The sequence below is a fragment of the Aotus nancymaae genome, unplaced genomic scaffold, assembly GCF_030222135.1.
Source record: "Aotus nancymaae isolate 86718 unplaced genomic scaffold, 86718_ANA_hifiasm-v0.15.2.pri h1tg000038l, whole genome shotgun sequence".
Classification (NCBI taxonomy): Eukaryota; Metazoa; Chordata; class Mammalia; order Primates; family Aotidae; genus Aotus; species Aotus nancymaae.
The window spans coordinates 6,119,066-6,139,131 of NW_026988452.1; the positions used below are offsets into that span (position 1 = coordinate 6,119,066).

At 42.9% G+C, this 20,066-nt stretch overlaps 1 protein-coding gene across 27 annotated transcripts in view; it reads left to right on the forward strand.

Annotated features, from left to right (window-relative positions):
* Positions 1 to 17,755: 17,755 nt before the first annotated feature.
* Positions 17,756 to 20,066, forward strand: part of LRRFIP2 (LRR binding FLII interacting protein 2) — a 125,407-nt gene continuing 123,096 nt past the window's right edge. For 7 of the 27 annotated variants that reach the window (XM_021666576.2, XM_021666577.2, XM_021666580.2 and 4 more), the window contains exons 1-2: positions 17,756 to 18,069; positions 19,523 to 19,589. The gene's annotated coding sequence lies outside the window, so the exon portion shown is untranslated. Of the gene's footprint in view, positions 18,070 to 19,242; positions 19,414 to 19,522; positions 19,590 to 20,066 lie in introns of those variants that run through there. The other 20 variants (XM_012455695.2, XM_012455692.2, XM_021666574.2 and 17 more) reach the window with 9 other exon arrangements.

A 20,066-nucleotide genomic window follows, 5' to 3' on the forward strand; every position in this document is an offset into this window, starting at 1 on the left:
CTGATCTCCACTACTTTCCCCGAGGTACCTTGACTTCAAGGTCATCTACCAAGTCAAGTAGAATTTGCCTGATTCTCAAATGTTCTCCTTCCCGTTTTTCTCCATTTTCTGATATTTCCATGTATCATCATCAGTCAGGGTCAAATCAGGAAAACATAACTCATACCAGGATGGGAATCTAATTATATAGGTACTGGAAAATCAAACGGGATGATTAGCAAAAGCAGGGAGATGCTGTCAGTCCTAGGATGAGGAGGGAGAGAATTGAGAAATAGAAGATTCCTAAGAATGGAGGGAGAGGGAGATAGGGTCCTAGGTATAGATGTAGAGATTGGCCTTAGGTGGAAAGAGACAAATCCTCTATGAAAACAGGAGAGAATAAGAGAAGATATATGCAGAAACAGGAGGTTTAAGGTCCAATAATTTTGCTAAATCCTTTTGATCAACGTTAAACAGATTTGAGCTCATGTAGCTTTCTTCAGCTGCTGCTTTTTTTTGAAGGACAGCATCTCGCTCTGTTGCCCAGGCTGGAGTGCAGTGACGTGATCTTGGCTCACCGCAGCCTTCAATTTTGGGCTCATGTGATCCTCCCACTTCAGCCTCCCAAGTAGCTGGGACTATAGGTGTGCACCACCATGCCCGGCTAACTTTTTTATTTTTGTAAAGACCGGGTTTCTACAAGCCCAGGCTGGTCTTGAACTTCTGGGCTCAAGTGATCCTCCCACCTCAGCCTCCCAAAGTGCTGGGATTATAGGCGTGAGCCATTGCACCTGCCCCATATAGAGTTCTTAACTGCTTCCTTCAGAACCTTTAACATACTAACATATATTGGAAATCATTCAGAGTCTTCCCAATCATAATTTACCACACAACCCCTTTTCATGAATCACCTAGGGGTCTTGTGTTCTAGAAGACATTCCTTGAAAAACACTGACTTACCCAATATATGCCTCGACCTTCCTAGCTATTAAATGGAGACAATACAAGCTTATCTGGCTATAATTACCTCATTATGATGTTGTAAACATAAGTTTGAAAAATCTATACATTTCATTAATAAGTTCTCAGTGTAGATTCAAGTAGAGAAAGGCATTCTCCATCAACACTCATAGTCTAGGTGGTCATCTAGAACAGACTGTTATCCAGGAAACCTCCAAGGGTGGCATTTAATTACCTTGCTGAATTTACCAAAGCTCTCAGTCTTGCAGACTCAGAAACTGTTTCCTCAAAACACTGACAGCAGACATCGTCTCAGAAGCAAGTGCACATGAACCAGCATCTCCAGATAGACATAAAGTGTATTAATTTACAACAATGAGAGCTGTGTCTGTCATATTATTCATGAGAGCCTTACTCATGCATTCAAGAGTATTTATTGACTGTCTGTTATAGGCTGGACCATGAAATGGGTATGAGATCCAGGCAGCACTAATCAGTGTTCTTCCAGGGATGCAATACACAGACCTCTCTCTTCCTGCTGGCATTCCCCTCCCATCACCCCCCAGGACCAACCCAGTGATGGAACAGGGCAGTGAGGACCTGACCCAAGCTGGACCAGCTGCACGACAGCATGTAACTTAGGCTGCTGGCGAGATTAAAAGTGTTGTAAAGTCCTGTTTGCAGTAAGAGAGGAAAAGGTGAATATGCCAAAAAAGTTGTGACAAACTGTGTTGGGAACTGAATGGAGAGAGAGTCCGGTTGACCGTGAGCCCAGAGTTCAAGTCTCTGAGGCCCTAGATTCTTGGGCTCTTCCTTCCACCCTCTGAACTAGCCCAGGATCCTTCCCAGTTATCTGAATCAAAAAATTCTCTTTCTGCTTGAGCTGGTTTTACTCAGGTTTCTGTTGCTTATAACTGACAAAGTCCTGACATCTATAGCTGGTAGGCAACTCATTTGGATCAGACAAATTTGAAATCATTTAGAGCAGCTGGTATTTCCTCATGATGCATGAACCTCTCAACAGAGAAGATGAAAGAGACAGGTTAGGCAGAGAGGCTTTTTTTTTTTTTTTTTTTTGAGACAGAGTCTTGCTCTGTTGCCAGGTTGGAGTGCAGTGGTGTGATCTCGGCTCACTGCAATCTCCGCCTCCCGGGTTCAAGTGATTCTCCTGCCTCAGCCTCTAGAGTAGGTGGGACTACAGGTGCACACCACCATGCCCAGCTCATTTTTTTGTATTTTAAGTAGAGGCAGAGTTTCACTATGTTGGCCAGGATGGTCTCAATCTCCTGACCTCATGATCCGCCAGCCTCGGCCTCCCAAAGTGCTGGGATTACAGGTGTGAGCCACCGATCCCAGCCCTTTATTTAATTTTATTTAATTAATGTATCTATTTATTTATTTTTGAGATGGAGTCTTTACTCTGTTGCCCAGGCTTGAGTGCAGTGGCACAATCTCGGCTCAGCCTCCAAGTAGCTGGGACTACAGGCAAGCACCAACATGCCCAGCTAATTTTTGTATTTTTAGTAGAGACGGGGTTTTGCCATATTGGTCGGGCCAGTTTGGAATTCCTGACCTCAGGTGATCCACCCTACTCAGCATCCCAAAATGCTGGGATTACAGGTGTGAGTCACCGTGCATGGCTAATTTTTGTATTTTTAGTAGAGATGGGGTTTTGCAATGTTGGCCAGGCTGGTCTCGAACTCCTGACCTTAGGTGATCCACCTGCCTCAGCCTCCTAAAATACTGGGATTATAGGTATAAGCCACCATGCCTGGCCTGATTATACATTACTGAACAGAAGAAATGTTGACTTATGAAATTGAGATGATAAAGTAGTTGGCATTATTTATGGAATAAATAGCAACTTAATTGTCTCCTAAGTTGATGAGAATGTACTCAAGGATATAACTATAAAATATTAACTGGAAAAAGCTTTTCTTATTCCCAGGAATTCCTCTGTAACGTAGCAGAATATAGAAAGATCATACTATATACTAAATTTATTTGTAGTTGTTTTGGCACTAATTTTATAGAATACAATTGAACATTTATTGTTAATATAGAATCAAGGAAAATAGCTGAATGCAGTGGCTCATGCCTGTAATCCCAGCACTTTGGGAGGTTGAGGCAGGCGGATCACCTGAGGTCAGGAGTTCAAGACCAACCTGACCAACATGGAGAAACCCCATCTGTACTAAAAATACAAAACTAGCCGGGCATGGTGACACATACCTGTAATTCCAGCTACTCAGGAGGTTGAGGCAAGAGAATCGCTTGAACCCAGGAGGTGGAGGTTGCGGCGAGCTGAGAACACACCATTGCACTCCAGCCTGGGCAACAAGAGCGGAACTCTCTCTGAAAAAAAAAAATCAAGGAAAATAAGGGGCTGTAAGATATAAATCACTTAGTCACTTACAATAATATTGATGCCTTACATTTATGCAGCATTTGCTAGTTTACAAAAAATATAGTTTTATATATTATCTCTTATGATCCTCACAACAACCTGGAGGTAGATAGGCAAGGTTTTATTATCCTAATTTAAAGAAGATCAACCTGTCCAAGTTTATGCAAGTGACAAGGATGTGGGAGAAATACTCCAGTCACACCTCTGAATCATAGTCAAAAGTTGTTTCCATAAAATATAATACTACAATCATACAATTCAAGAACAGGGTAATGAGTAAATCCTTCTTCACCAGCTGAAGAACACACGACATCTCACCATAAGGATGCCTTTAGTTTGTTAAGTCAAGCTCCATGTGCCTAGATTAGCAGAAAATCTGGACGTTTCCTTCTCTCCTCTTAGCTTGACCTCCTTCCCTGATAAGCTTAGGAGTCACAGTGGTCACAACCACAGCTGATTGCTCTGGAAGGTATCACCCTAGCTGCTGCAGAAGCTAAGAGCCTGGTGTCATTGTTGATTCTGAAATGTTTTGAAACAATACTGGCTGGGCCCAGTGGCTCAAGCCTGTAATCCCAGCACTTTGGGAGGCCAAGGTAGGTGGATCACCTGAGGTCAGGAGTCTGAGACCAACCTGGCCAACGTGGCGAAACTCCGTCTCTACTAAAAATACAAAAAAACATTAGCCGGACACCATGGCACATGCCTGTAGTCCTAGCTACTTGGGAGGCTGAAGCTGGAGAATCGCTTGAACCCAGGAGTTGGAAGTTGCAGTGAGCTGAGATCATTGCACTCCAGCCTGGGTGACAGAGTGAGACTTTGTCTCAAAAAAAAAAAAAAAAAAGCAATACCTTTGTCAAAGCTATACCCTTGAAAAGTCATGCCTTTGTCAGCTTCCACTGCTGCCTATGGGATTTCAGCACAGTGTCCTTATGTCTACTGAAGCTCCAGTCATAAATAATTGCAGCCCATCTGAGACCCAAGTTCCAGCTACCAATACTGTGATCTCTTGCAGACACATAGGCCATCTGAAAGAAATGACTTGGATTGAGATTTGTGTCCTCACTCTGGCTGATACTGATACACATTCCTTCAAGGCTTCCACTAAGAAAGGAAGGGAGATGCCTTTTTCCTTAGGATTACACATTTAGACAAGGGCACTCAAAACTAAGTGGTACAGAGATCTCAACAGCACAGTTCTTTAGATTCATTCACTCAGTCTCTTCCCCAGGGCATAAGCCAAGTGGAGACATACACTGCACTAAAGCCTTTATTTATTTACTTATTTAAAATTTAACTTATTGTTAGGAAAATGTTCAAACATACAAATAAAATATTAGGCTTCTCCCCTGCTCCCATGTATCCATCACCGAGCTTTAATACTTACTGACTCTCTCCTAATCTTATTTCTGTGCTGCCACTTCCTCTCCTCTGAAGTATTTTGAAGGAAATACTGGAGATCATATAATTTCATCCTTAAATAATTCAGTATATGTCTCTAACAGACAAAGACTTTTTTTTTTTTTTTTTTTTTTGAGACAGGGACTCACTCTGTTGCTCTGTGGTTCCATCTGGGCACCCTCCACCTCCCAGCCTCAAGAGATCCTCCCATCTCAGACTTCCGAGTAACTGGGACTACAGATGTGCACTACCACGACCAGCTAATTTTTGTATTTTTATTTGTAGAGACGGGGTTTCCCTACAGCGCCCATGTTGATCTTGAATTCCTCCAGGCCTCAAATGATCCACCTGCCTCAGCCTCCCAAATTGCTGGGATTACAGGCATGAGCCACCACACCAGGTGAACTGTTTTCAAAAACACAACCACAGTATCATTATGACATTGACAGAAGTATTAATCTGCAATTAATTCCTTAATATCATCTAATATCCAGCCTATAGTCAAATTTCCCCATTGTCTGAGAAATTTTTAAATAATTGGATTATGAAGTCAAGATCCACATACTATGTTGAATCGTTATGTTTCTTAAATCTCTTTTAATTTATTAAGTAACGTATTTGTTGAAGAAATCCTGTTATTTGTCTATAGGGCTCTTCACATTCTGGGTTTAGTTGATTGTAGTTTTGGTGTGGTTTGACACCTTCCTCTATCATTCATTCTTCTCCTCAAAAATTGGTAGTTAGATTTAAAGGTTTGATTGGATTCAAATTCAAAGTTTTTCTGCAGGGGGACAAACATACTTCATAGATGGTTCATGTATTTTAAATTATACTACATTGGGATGCATATGATTTATGGTTGTTTGATTTTAGTGATGTAAAGATTGATCAGTGGATCTGGGTGTTGTCAGCCTGATCCATCCATTAACTCTACCCACCAATTTTTCATTTAATGATTTTAGCAGCCATTGCTGATTGTTTCTTAAATCTATTGTTTTATTAGTAGTTTCTGAAATGATGATTTTTCTATTTGTATCTTATTTTTTCGAGACAGAGTCTCGCTCTATTGCCCAGGCTGGAATTCAATGGTGCGATCTGGGCTCACTGTAACCTCCACCTTCTGGGTTCAAGCGATTCTCCTCCCTCAGCCTTCTGAGTAGATAGGATTACAAGCACCTGCCACCATGCCTGGCTAATTTTTGGGTTTTTAGTAGAGATGGGATTTCACCATGTTAGTCATGCTGGTCTTGAACTCCTGACCTCAAGCAATCCACCTGCTTCAGCCTCCCAAAGTGCTGGGATTACATAGCCACTGCACCCAGCCTATCATTTATTTTACATTTATTAGTTGGAAATATTTTATACGAAAGGACCTTTCCTTTAAAATTCATTGGCTACACTGAAATACAGTTTGTACAATAAAGGCAGAACAAATGTTTGGTTCTTTCTCTTTATTTACAAATTACCATATAATTAGCAACTTGCCATGGCAACTTCTATAGGTGAGTAGTGAATTTCTTTCCTTTTAGAATTTGTAGAGACAGAGTCTCACTATGTTGCCCAGGCTGTTCTTGAACCCCTGGCCTCAAGCAATCCTCCCACCTTAGCCTCCCAAAGTGCTCAGATTACAGGTGAGCTACTGCACCTGGCCTGAATTTATTTTCTTGGTATCATTATGAACTTGTGATTTTTTTTTTTTTTTTTTTTGAGACAGAGTCTCACTCTGTTGCTGGGAGCCAGGCTGGAATGCAATGGTGAGACCTCGGCTCACTGCAACCTCCACCTCCCAGGTTCAAGAAATTCTCCTGCCTCAGCCTCCCGAGTAGCCGGGACTACAGGCGCGTGCCACCGCGCCCAGCTAATTTTTGTATTTTTAGTAGAGACGGGGTTTCACCATGTTGGCCAGGATGGTCTCGATCTCTTGACCTCGTGATCCGCCCACCTCAGCCTCCCAAAGTGCTGGGATTACAGGAGTGAGCCACTGCGCCCGGCCGAAGTTGTGATTTTTAACATCAGTGATGTGATAAGTGATTTAAAATACATTCTGTGCTTTGGGAGGCCGAGGTGGGAAGATTGCTTGAGCCCAGGATTACAAGGTCAGCCTTGACAACATGGCAAGACCCAGTCTCTCTAAAATAATAACAATAATAATAAAATAAAACTCTAACAATAGGCCAGGTGCGGTGCCTCATGTCTGTAATCCTGGCACTTGGGGAGGCCGAGGCAGGCGGACCAATTGAGGTCATGAGTTCCAGACCAGCCTAGCCAACATGGTGAAACTTCATCTCTACTAAAAATACAAAAATTAGCTGAGTGTGGTGGTGAACACCTGTAATCCCAGTTACTCAGGAGGCTGAGGCAGAAGAATCTATTGAACCTGGGAGGCTGAGGTTGCAGTGAGATGGTGCCTTTGCACCCCAGCCTGGGTGACAGAGCAAGGCTCCATCTCAAAAAAAAAAAAAAAAAATCTGCCTGGCGTGATGGCTTACGTCTGTAATCACAGTAATCCCAGCACTTTGGGAGACCAAGGCAGGCAGATCACGAGGTTAGGAGTTCGAGACCAGCCTGGCCAATATGGTGACACCCTGTCTCTACTAAACATACAAAAATTAGCCAGGCATGGTGGCATGCACTTGTAGTCCCAGCTACTTGGGAGGCTGAGGCAGAAGAATCGCTTGAACCTGGGAGGTGGAGGTTGCAGTGAGCTGAGATTGTGCCATTACACTCCAGCCTGGTGACAGGGCAAGACTATGTCTCAAAAGAAAAAAAAAAAAGAAAAAAAGAAAAAAAAACTAACAATAAATTTACTTTGTTTTAAAGAGAAACACTTTCCTGAAGAACTGAAACATAAGACCAAAATATCTAAACATACTTAAACAATATTTCCGGGATTCTCTACTTGTTCTCCGATTTTCTCCTTTTCCTTTACCCAGTGTACTGGCCTTTATTTAATGAATTTTTGGTGTCTGATTGAGGCTAAAGATTGACAACTTCTGGCAAACCTACTAATGATTTCTATCATCTTTATGTCATTCAAATTACATTTATAAGACCTACATTTCCTATAAGTAGTATTTGCATCTGCATTTTCATAAAGTAAGAGCAAATAAATATTCCAATAATTGAACACTGCTCAAATAACTGGACACTACCATACCATGTGGACAACCACAGGGATGCTGCTTAAACTGAAGCAATGACAGTCAGTGCCGCTGTATGTGAGTTCTGCTTGCTTGATAGCTTGGCTATCAAAGCCAACATTTGATTTGTAAAAGAAGGTTTAGGCATTTTGATGGAGGATACATAAAATCCTGTTATTGACTGTGACATGCTGGATTGTTTCTGTTAGCTTACTTGTTGTATCTCCAGTAGACGACAGTTAGTTCTTGCAGGGCAGGAGCCACGTCTGTATACTTCTTTTACTCCTAGCATTGGTACATGCTTTCTTTTTTCTTTTGATATGGAGTTTTGCTCTTGTTGCCCAGGCTGGAGTATGATGGTGCAATCTCAGCTCACTGCAGCCTCTGTCTCCTGAGTTCAAGCGATTCACCTGCCTCAGCCTCCAGAGTAGCTGGGATTATAAGCATGTACCACCACATCTGGCTAATTTTGTATTTCTAGTAGAGACAGAGTTTCACCATATTGGTCAGGCTGGTCTTAAACTCCTGACCTCAGGTGATCCACTTGTCTTGGCCTCCCAAAGTGTTGGGATTACAGGTGTGAGCCACTGCACCCCGCCCTGAACAGGCTTTATTGATTGATTGATTGATTGATTGATTGACGGAGACGGAGTTTCCCTCTCGTTGCCCAGGCTGGAGTGCAATGGTGTGATCTCCACCCACTGCACCCTCTGCCTCCCAGGTTCAAGCAATTCTCCTGCCTCAACCTCCCGAGTAGCTGGGATTACGGGCATGTCACCATGCCCAGCTAATTTTGGATTTTTAGTAGAGATGGGGTTTCTCCATGTTGGTCATGCTGGTCTCGAACTCCTGACCTCAGGTGATCTGCCTGCCTCGGCCTCTCAAAATTCTGGGATTACAGGCATGAGCCACCGCACCTGGCCACTGTACAGGCTTCTTTTCAAAATGAAAGAATTAATGATGTATGCAAGACAGGAGAGAAATCTACCATGATTTTGAGCAGTGAGACACATAATTAGTTTTTTTTTTTTTTTTTTTTTGAGACAGGGTCTTGCTTAGTTAGGCTGGAGTGGTGTAGTGACATGATGACAGTTTACTGAAACTTCGAATTCCTGGGCTCTAGTGATCCTCCTGCCTCAGCCTCCCAGGCAGCTAGAACTATAGGCACGTGCCACCATACCCACATAATTAAAAAAAAAATTTTTTTTTTTTAAAACGAGGTCTCCCTGCCGGGCATGGTGGCTCACGCCTGTAATCCCAGCACTTTGGGAGGCCGAGGTGGGTGGATCACGAGGTCAAGAGATCGAGACCATCCTGGTCAACATGGTGAAACCCCGTCTCTACTAAAAATACAAAAAATTAGCTGGGCATGGTGGCGCGTGCCTGTAATCCCAGCTACTCAGGAGGCTGAGGCAGGAGAATTGCCTGAACCCAGGAGGCGGAGGTTGCAGTGAGCCGAGATCGCGCCATTGCACTCCAGCCTGGGTAACAAGAGCGAAACTCCGTCTCAAAAAAAAAAAATAAATAAAAATAAAAAATAAAATGAGGTCTCCCTATGTTACCCAGGCTGATCTCAATTTCCTGGGTTCAAGTGATCCTCTCATTTTGGCCTTCCAAAACACTGGGATTACAGACACCTCGCCCAGCCTAGATTGAATTTTTAGTTTTTATTTTGACTCTGTGGTATTGGTATTTGTCTTAGTCCATTCAGGCTGCTATAACAAAATATGTACTGGGTGGCTTATGAACAACTAAAATTTATTTCTCACAATTCTGGAGGCTGAGAAGACCAACATCAAGGTGCAAAGCAGATTCGGCATCTGGGGAGGACCTGCTTCCTTATAGACAGCTGTTTTCTCATTCTAATATCACATAGTGGACCAGGGAAGGGTGTCTCTCTGGCCTGTTTTATAAGGGCACTAATCCTATTCATGAGTGCTCTGCTGTTATGGCCTAATCACCTAAGGAAGGCCCCGAGGTGTCCTGCCAAAACTCACATGTTGAAGTCCTAACCATCACCTTGGGGGTTAGGAGTTCAACATGTGAGTTTTGGCAGGACACAAACATTCAGACCATAGCAGTAATATAATTTTTTTTTTAAGACAGAGTTTTGCGCTTGTCATCCAGGCTGGAGTGCAATGGCACAATCTCAGCCTCTGCCTCCTGGGTATAAGCGATTCTCCTGTCTCAGCCTCCCGAGTAGCTGGGACTACCGGTGTATACCACTACGCCTGGTTAATTTTGTATTTTTCGTAGAGATGGAGTTTCACCATGTTGGCCAAGATAGTCTGAAACTCCTGACCTCAGGTGATCCACCCGCCTTGCCCTCCCAAAGTGCTGGGATTACAGGTGTGAGCCACCACACCTATTTTTCTTTAAAAACTAATTTTTCTGATTGCAGATGTAGTACATTTCATGTTTGAGTATTTAGAAAATAAAAATAAAATCACTGATAATTCCATTCCTTAAGGTTAACATTTGCATGTGTTTTCTAGTATTTTTCTATGCTTATATTATTTTTTTTGAGATAGAGTCTTGCTCTGTCACCCAGGCTGGAGTGCAGTGGTGTGATCAAAGCTCACCTTGAAATCCTGGGCTCATGCAAATCCTCCTGTCTCAGCCTCCTGAGTAGCTAGGGCTACAGGCACTGGCCACCACACATGCCTGGCTAATTAAAACAAAAATGTTAAATGTTCATCTAGAACATATGGTTTAGTAACCTACTCTTTTACATTCATATGTTATCCACTTTCTCATACAATAGGAATTGTAATGGCTGTAATATACGATTATTTCATTATCACATCTATTTTTAAAGAAACCAGGCCCAAATCTAGTTTCCATAATATGAAATTCTGATGAACAGGACCACAGAGCAGTGATTTTGATCAGGATTGTGCCTGTTAATAAAAGCTGGCTACTAGATGGCACGCACAGCTCTAGGATGGGAGATTAACTTCAACAACCATTCATTTAGTTTGGTTTGATTTTCTGCCAGTCTTATGACCGACTTGAAGCACATCCTAGAACAGAGAATGTTATGTTTGGTGTCTAAGGAAGCAGCAAACTAGAGGAACCATCCCAAATTCTAGAATAATAGAGCCAACAATCTTTTCACACCAAAGTCATCCATTTTCTGAAGCAAATTTTGAACTAAAATGTTAAAAATGTCATGTGAGGTCGATTAAATGCCATATGGGAAAAATAACTTGTTAGTGCAACAAGGAAACTGAAAAGACATATTTGTAGATAAATTTTCCTTTCCAGATTCTACAATGTAAATGTCCTTCTAGAAGACGAACTTCAGCAAATTCATCGTCTCTTGCTTCTGAAGTGTTTCCCAGGCACGTTAGTTATCAGCCACCCTGCCTCTAGGGTGTCAAGGACAAATAAATATGTTTCAGGTAGGCTGACAATAGGAAAGAAGTATAAGGACAAGCAATACCAGATGGGAGTGTCCTAAAAAGCAATGTGCTGAAATACTGACCCTTCCGGCTGGTTAACTTTCATAATCATGCATTTACTTTTCATGACGTTCACCCATCAGTGCCAACTAAATATATGAAAGCCTGATGATTCAGGGGAAGAAAATGCAGTATTGTGTGTGGAACTGGAAGAGATTCAAAATGAGTGCCATGGCAACAACTAACTTCTTTTAAAAGCTTAATGCAAAGGCCTTTGAGTTAGTTGGTGTAGTAAGTATTATGTTTTGACCATCAGTATCTATTTCCATGTTTTGGTGACAATACTCCATTTTTTTCTTCTGGGAACCTCTCCTGTCATATAATCCATGCTTTTTGGGTTGACCAGAGGTAAAGCATATGACTTAAATTTGGCTAATCATAGCACAGAATTTTCCTTGCTACAGTAATTTGTTAGAGGATGGGAAGGTAATTCATATTGGTTCAGTGAATCTAGGAGCTACTGGTAAAGATCTCTCTCTTGCTGGACTTGGACTGGAGTGAATACAGAACTAAAGTTTTTGAGAACTGTCTTGCTACCACATGATGAAGTCTGCATATAAAGCCAATATGGAGACGAGCTGGTTGGGGTTTTTTGATCGTTTTAAGAGATGGGATTCTTGCTATGTTGTCCAGGCTGGAGTGTGGGGCTATTCACAGGCACAATTGTGCTGCAATGTAACCTTGGACTGGGCTCAAGCTTCCCGAGGTAGCTGAAACTACTAGTACAGGCACAAACTTGGCCTGTCTCTACTTAAAAAAAAAAAAAATTACCTGGGCGTGGTGGTGCATGCCTGTAGTCCCAGCTACTAAGGAGGCTAAGGTAGGAAGATCACTGCAGTGAGCTATGAGCATGCCATTGCACTCTAGCCTGAATGACAAAGTGATACCTTGTTTTTTTTTTAAAAAAAAAGGAGAAAATTTGTTACCATGGTCACCAGTTTGATCTGGTCTCTATTACCATCCTATTACTATCCTTCCCGCTTGTCCTTTACTCTTCAGCCTTCTTATTGCTCCTCAAACATGGCAAGCACATTTCTGGTTTAGGGCCTTTGCAATTGCTGTTCCTTTGCTTGAAATGCTCTTTTCCCAGGTATTTACACAGCTGGCTTCTCTTTCTTTAGATCATCTCATTAGTTCTGACTCTTCTAAGTATTAAGTTGAACCATATGATCCTAATGTCACACAACTGATTGAACCACATGAACCTAATGTCATTCTCAGGTCAAAAATTATTTTTAAAAATCAGTAATTTTGGCTGGGCACAGTGGCTCACGCCTGTAATCCCAGTACTTTGGGAGGCCAAGGCAGGCAGATCAGGAGGTCAAGAGATTGAGACCATCCTGGCCAACATGGTGAAACCCCGTCTCCACTAAAAAAAATACAAAAATTAGCTGGGCGTGTTGGCATGCTCCTGTAGTCCCAGCTACTAGGGAGGTTGAGGGAGGAGAATTCCTTGAACCCAGGAGGCGGAGATTGTGCCACTGTACTCTAGCCTGGTGCCTGGTGACAGAGCAAGATTGTCTCAAAAAAAAAAAAAAAAAAATCAGTAATTTCATAGGGTTCAGGCTAATAAAATGGCAACTTCACCCTACCCTTTCATTCTCACCCTGTTCAAATATTCTTACAATACTATTATCTTACATATTTGTATACTGTGTGTAAGATGCTCACAGATAGGGAATTTGTTGTCCATGCCGTGTCCTCTGTGTGTGGAATAGGATTTGGTCCATAGCAGGCCCTCAGGATGCATTTATTTAAAGAATGAGTAGCTATAAGGTCTTGAATGATGGACCCTTAGCTCTTCAGACTCATCTCATATTTTCTCATTTCAGTCCCTGGGACTCTTGTTGGTTCCATCATGAAGCCCACATACGCTCTTTCTTGCTTTCCCCCACTTCTGCATGTAGTTTATACTCTGAGGCACTTTTTTTGTGAGATGGAGTCTCATTCTGTTGCCAGACTAGATTGCAGTGGTGAGATCACAGCTCACTGCAACCTCCGCCTCCAGAGTTCAAGTGATTCTCCTGTCTGAAGCACTCTTAAATGTGGGCTTGAAACATCTCTTCCCAGGAGAGGGCATTTCTGACACCTCAGCTTAGGTGAAGTCCCAACGTTTTTATGCCCTCATGGCAGCACATACCTACCTTTTGTAATATCTGTTAGACTGTAAAGGTACTTTTGTGAGATTGTCTCCCTTACTAGTTTCATGAGAAAAAGAAAACAGCTTTGTTTTTGCTTCCTGTCTGATGCCTAGCATTTGCAAATTACCTGGCACATAGTGAGAGCTTAACACTAATTAAAAAATATGTATCAACAGAAACTCTGGAATTCTAGCTCCTTAAGGGCAGGGATTCTGTTTTGCCTCTGTGTTAAGTACCTAATTGGGTGCCTGATACACACCAGATAAATGTTTGCCAAATAAGCTATAATAAGAAGGATGTTTTATTACTCATTTATAGTAAGTATATAATACAGAAAAACCATTACTTTATAATCAGTGATTAGGCATTCATAATCACTAGCGGAGTAAAGGATGACTGCCCTGGGTAGGAGAATCCATGTAGAACCAGAATTAGCCATAACTGAGATTCTGCATTGTAACCAACAAACCATAGCATTCTTTTTTTTTTTTTTTTTTTTTGAGATAGGATCTTGCTCTGTCGCCCAGGCTGGCTTGCAGTGTAGTCATGGCTCACTGCAGCCTTGACCTCCAGGACTCGTGATCCACCCACCTCAGCCTCTGGAGTAGCTGGGACTATAGGTGTGCACCACCACAATCTGCTTTTTTTTTTTTTTTTTTTTGTAGAGACAGGGTTTCACCATGTTGCCCAGACTGGTCGTGAACTCTTGGGCTTAAGGGATCTGCTCACCTTGGCCCCTCAAAGTGCTGGGATTACAAGGCGTGAAGCCATTATGCCTACCCAGTATTCTTGTTTTGACACTTAGATGTTTAGAAACTTTTTTTCAAATCCAGTCAAATGAGGAGTCTTGTATTCCTGTTTTGATAACAATCTCTGAAAAAACTGCAGTGGTTAGAAGATGTATTAAAATATACACACACAAGTTGTATAATTTTGCAGGTTTATTAGGGCAGGATGACATGGAACAGTATGACCAGAAAAACCAACAACCTTACAAATGAATCACTTTCAATTGTGTTGACCCAGATAATTTTTTTTTTAATTGAGATGGAGTATTGTTCTGTCACCTGGCTGGAGTGCAGCGGCACAATCTTGGCTTACTGCAACCTCCGCCTCCTGGGTTCAAGTGATTCCCCTGCCTCAGCCTCCTGAGTAGCTGGTACTATAGGCGCATACCACCACGACTGGCTAATTTTTTGTATTTTTAGTGGAGACAGGGTATCACCATGTTGGCCAGGATGGTCTCAATCTCCTGACCTTGTGATCTGCCCGCCTTGGCCTCTCAAAGTGCTGGGAATTCAGGCATGAGCTACCGTGCCCAGCCTGACCCAGAAAATTATAAAAATAAAATTGTAATTCAAGATGAAAAGCTTATTAACATTTGCTAATTTAGGAGAGGAAAGGCCAAGTCAAATAAAATAGAAACGAATTATTGCAAAATGGAAACTTTTTTATATAATTAAGCATAAAAGGAAATTAAAAACCTAAAGAAGACAGCAATGTCACTTTCCTGGTTTTAATAAGGTATTATAGGTATGTAAGATATCAATGGGGGAAATTGGGCAAATACTACAGAGGACCTCTGTACTATTTCTGCAATTTTTTGTGAGTCTATAATTATTTCCAAATAAAAAGTAAAAAAGAAAAAAATAACAACATGAAAAATAGAAATCTAGATGAGAACTTTTAGCAGGAGAACTTAAAACAAATATACACAGTCAAACACAGTTATATTGCTAGGTTTCCATAGGCTTGTAAGGAGTTAAATAATATTAGAAAAATGTTTCTAACACACATACAGACACACTGTTTTTTCTTTTTGGAGACAGGGTTTTTCTCTGTCACCCAGGCTGAAGGGCAGTAGCACGATCACATCTTATTGTAACCCTGACCTCCTGGGCCCAAGGAATTCTCCCACCTCGGTCTCCCAAGTAGCTGAGACCACAGGCACATGCCACCATGCCCAGCTAATTTTTTGTAGAGACAAGGTTTCACCATGTTCCCCAGGCTAGTCTTGAACTCCTGAGCTTATGCAATTCACCTGCCTTGGAGTCCCAAAGGAGTGAGACTACAGGTGTGAGCCATTATGCCTGACCTAGACACACTTCACTAATAAAAATATTAGGCTTTCAAAAGTGGTATCAAAACATTTATTTCTTGGCCTCATCAATAAAAACTGTGAAGAATTTGTTATGAAAGGAACAAAAATGTACACATCGTACTACCTCATCCCCCAAACTGTACAAACAATTCCAAAATTTTCCTTCATCTATTGATACAACCCCAGAGAAATCAGTCCTCACAGACCTGGAGGCATTCCCATGTCAGAATATTCCAAAAAGATACAGGAACACATATTCTTGGCAGAAAAAAATCACTTAATGTGCAGGGAAAGATTGCCCATGAAATAATTCATGGTGATGCATTTAGTAGGGCCAGAGAGAGTTCAAATTTTGGCTCTTCCAGCTACTAGTTTTGCTACCATAGCTATATCGCAATCTCTCTGAACCTCAATGTCTTTGTTACTAAAGTGGGTATAATAACACCTGTATCTCAAGCCTGTAATCCCAGCACTTGGGGAGGCCGAGGCCGGTGGGTCAATGAGGTCAGGAGTTCAAGACCAGCCTGACCAACATGGTGAAACCCCATCTCAAAAAAAAAAAAAAAAAAAAAACCCATATCTCAAGGTTAGTCCTAATACTGGAAGAGATATTTAAGTTCCTAGCACAATGCTGCGTAAATAGAAAGTGATCAGTAAGTCTTAGCTTCCTCTCAGTCCCAGTTTTCCCAGAAACACAATGCAAAATATTTCTGCTGGTTTGCATGAATCAAAACAAGTGGCAAAGGAGTAAAATTAAAAGGGCAAGAGAATCTAATGTATTATCTAGACAATTTTTTAATTAATTGTGCAGTTAATATTTAATATATATTAGGTTTGTTGGTATTATTCAGGCACTGCATCTGAATAGATCCCTCTCCCTTTATTTTGTCTTCAACAAATTTGGCAAAAGATGTCATTAATCATTTTATTCAGATCATAACATGTCAACGTAAAAATCATAGTTTTAATGTTTACTCATGGCTCTGAGAAAAATAGGGACATAGAAACAGTGAAAGGTTAAAACATTTGTCTTTCAAGGCTGATGGGTATAATGCCCTGTCTCTAGAAATTCTCTCATTAGTACCACAACGCCAGACCCCATAACATAACCTGTAAGAGTGATCAAGCCTTCTGGGAAGTGGACAGCACAGAAACAGCCCTTACAAGGCTTCAGAGACAGACACTCAACACGGACCTAGTGGGTTTATTCAGGGGGTTCTGAAATCTGCAGTCCCTATATGTAAAGTCTTGTTTAGGTGTATTTCATGCCTTTTTTTGTCAGGAGGCTCCTCAACTATCACTTCCTCTTGGAGGTCTTCTCTAGCCATCCTACTATCCAGCCAAAGAGGCCTCGCCCACAAAATCTTTTTCGTCATTCTCGGTTTCCTGCAAAGCCTTACTACACCTGTGATTACCTTGTTTATTTGCTTTAGTCCGTCTGTCCATTCGAAGATAAGCTTTCCAAATGCACGACTCTGGTCCTCCCCTAGTGCCTTGAACCTGGTGGGCCTCGATGGATACTTCCGGAATAAATGACAAGCCCGTGTCTTTCAGATTTTTAGCAGACTCCATAGTCCTCCCTCCATCCCGCTCCCCGCCCCCCCACCTCTCGGGCAAGCGTTCTTCACTAGAAATAATTTTAAGGTCACGCGTTTTCATTTTTGAGATAAGGCTTTGGCATTTCGACCACACCCACCCTCCCTCCTTCGCAAACTCGTTTTCTAACACAGGGCTACTCCAGTCCACTTTCCCACACCCACCAGGCCGCAGGGTTTAGAGGCGACCAGGGCAGGGGCAGCCTTGAACCGGCACACTTATCAGTTCACATTACCGGCACTGGTACTGGTTCGGAGAGACAGGGCAGGAACCGTGGGACCTAGAGAAGCCACCCCGCCAAGGCCGCCTCAGGCCTCCGCCCCACCAGCATCCCGGCCCCGCCCTACCGGCAGCCGCGCCTCGCCGCCCTCCCTCCAGCTTGGCCCGAACGGCTCGCAATGGCGGAACAGGGAGGCAGGAGCATGGCCGCTTGGGGAACTTCACCCGGCGGCCCAGGGCTCAGTTCGCCGTGTGACCGCCCCGGGTACTTTGCCCAGCGGGGCGTGAGCCCTGCCCGCGGTAGTGCCACTCTTGGGCAGTCGCGGCCACAACTGCTTCCGGGTGAGCGGGTCGTCGACCCCGTGGCCCCGCCCATCCTTCGCCTCCTTAGTCGGCCGCTCAGGCTGCGGCTCCTCCCGGGGCCGGTTCCCGCTGTCGGTTCCCGCTGTCTCCGCCTCGGCGCGGAAGGCACATCGGCGTGACCAACTAGCCGGCTGCCGGAGCCGAGAGCTGCCGCGCCCATCCCTGCCCGCCTTGCCGGGGACCCGGGAGTGAGTCGTCCAGCCGCGCCCTTCGCCCCTCGCCCCAGCGGGCGCCGGGCGGGCGAGCAGCGCTTCGGCCCTTCCCGGACAGCGACGCAGTCACAGCCCGCGCCCAAACACAGGTAAGGGCCGCTCCTGCCGCCGGCCCGGTGGGAGCGGGGAGCAGGGAGTTGGGGGCCTCCTTCCCGGCCTCCGCAGTCCCGTGGGATCCGCGCCGCCTCTGACCTCGGCTAGGGGGCTGGGCTTCCCTGCGGACTGGCCGGCCCCCGGCGGGCTCCCGGGCTGGGGTCGCCCCCTGTCTGCGGCGTTCTCAGGCATCCAGTCTGATTTCTAACGCTCACCCTTCCTCCGCGCTGGGGAAAGGTACATGTTACTCCCACTGTCCGAGAAATCAAATTGGGCAGCTGTCCCTCCGTTTCGGGTGCCCAAGGCCTCTTCTCTTCCTCCCCAGACGCCACACTCCGGTTCTATCCCGGGACGAGCACCCCAGGGAACGGTGTCGGGACGGTGTAGCGGGTAACATTTTTGGGGGAATTTTACTTCTTCCTCCTTGACCCTAGTTGGAGCGCAGGTTTAACAGGCGCTTGCTGGGTTAATACTTGACTAATATGAGGCGTTATTGACACCTGGATTGTTAAGTTACTGAGCTCCAGTCAGCCCTGCCTGTGAGTTACCAGCAGGATGCAGGAGGACCTAATGAAGCCCACTTTTTCTTTCTTAGAGGGAAAATGTTCAAGTGTTTGCTTTACTTTTTCCACCGTGGGAGATACAAATACAGACTGCTGACTGAGACATGGCTAGCTAGATAAATACTGAATCCTAAACTTTAACTGTTAGTAGTTGGTTTTCTTTGAGCTTCAATTTAATGATTCAGCGTTTCTACTATAAACAAAAAAATTGTAGAGTGGGTTGACTGACTAAAAATGATACGTAAGGATAATAGTGGCTCTTAATTTTTTTATGTTGTGATAATGGGAAGAGAATATGGGTGCAGTAATGGAACGAGAGAGAGAGCAGGGTATGGATGGGTAAGTTCTTAATCAGTGTTTAAAATAGTATTTTTTCAAGATAACATTTTAATTTGGGGATAAATCTGCGTGAAAAAGTGCAATTATTGGAGAATGCTGTGTTGCAAATAGAGTTAGTTGGCAGGGACTCCAAGGTTGTTGTGGTTTGAATATCTTGCAGTACTAACCCTGTTTAACCAACATCATGCTCTGTTTAACAGATACAGAGATAATGACCTAGTATTATAATATACCCATGTAGAATAAGAATTTCGGAAAGTGTGATTCATTTCGAAGTTAGGTCACTCTGTGAATCATTGCTATGAATCTGAAAAGTGAAATAGAGGAAAGCTAAGTTCATGTCTGCCTAATGAGCTGGTGTTTTTTACTCATTTTATAGGAAGTGTGGTGTTATGTTTTGTTAGGTCTGTTGCTTCATATTTATCATCATGAAGAATGGTAATGAAATAAAAGTTGAAGTATTTGCAGAGTGCTCGAGTTTAGAATAGTTTGTTAGTTTTTAAGTGATTGCTGTGATTTTACTGCCCCCCCTCTTTTTTTTTGCCAGATGTGGGAAGATAAATGAAGGGGTCTAGAAGTAAATGTCAGTGGAAAGGAGAGCTGCCGTCACTAAGGTATGAAAATGTTCACTGAAAGAATTTGCACTATGCAACATAGTCTTTTGAGTGGAAAGTATCACCTATTTTTGTGATTCCATCTTTTAAAATGTAGAATGAAACTACGCTGAGTTCTTATTTGAGTTCTGATCTAGAAGAAAGTGTGTATTGAAGTTGTGATTGGAATGGATTCACTTTAAACCAGAAATAACTTTTTATTGCTGAAATGTAATTTGATCATTTTTCACTTTAAAAAGGTTAAGTAAAATAAGGTTGAAATCAGAGAATTATCTTGATACCCTTAGCCTTGTTTTTTCTTTTCCTTCTGTTGGAGTTCACCTGCTTTTCATCTTGATTTTCCTTTGTAAAGAACTTTAGCTAGTGATAAAGTAATGCCAAGTCGGTCCTGTTGGTCTAGCTTACTAAATTCCTTTACTTCTTTCACTAAATTTTGCTGTCTTTTTTTACTTTGGCTATCCAGTATATTCAGAGTGT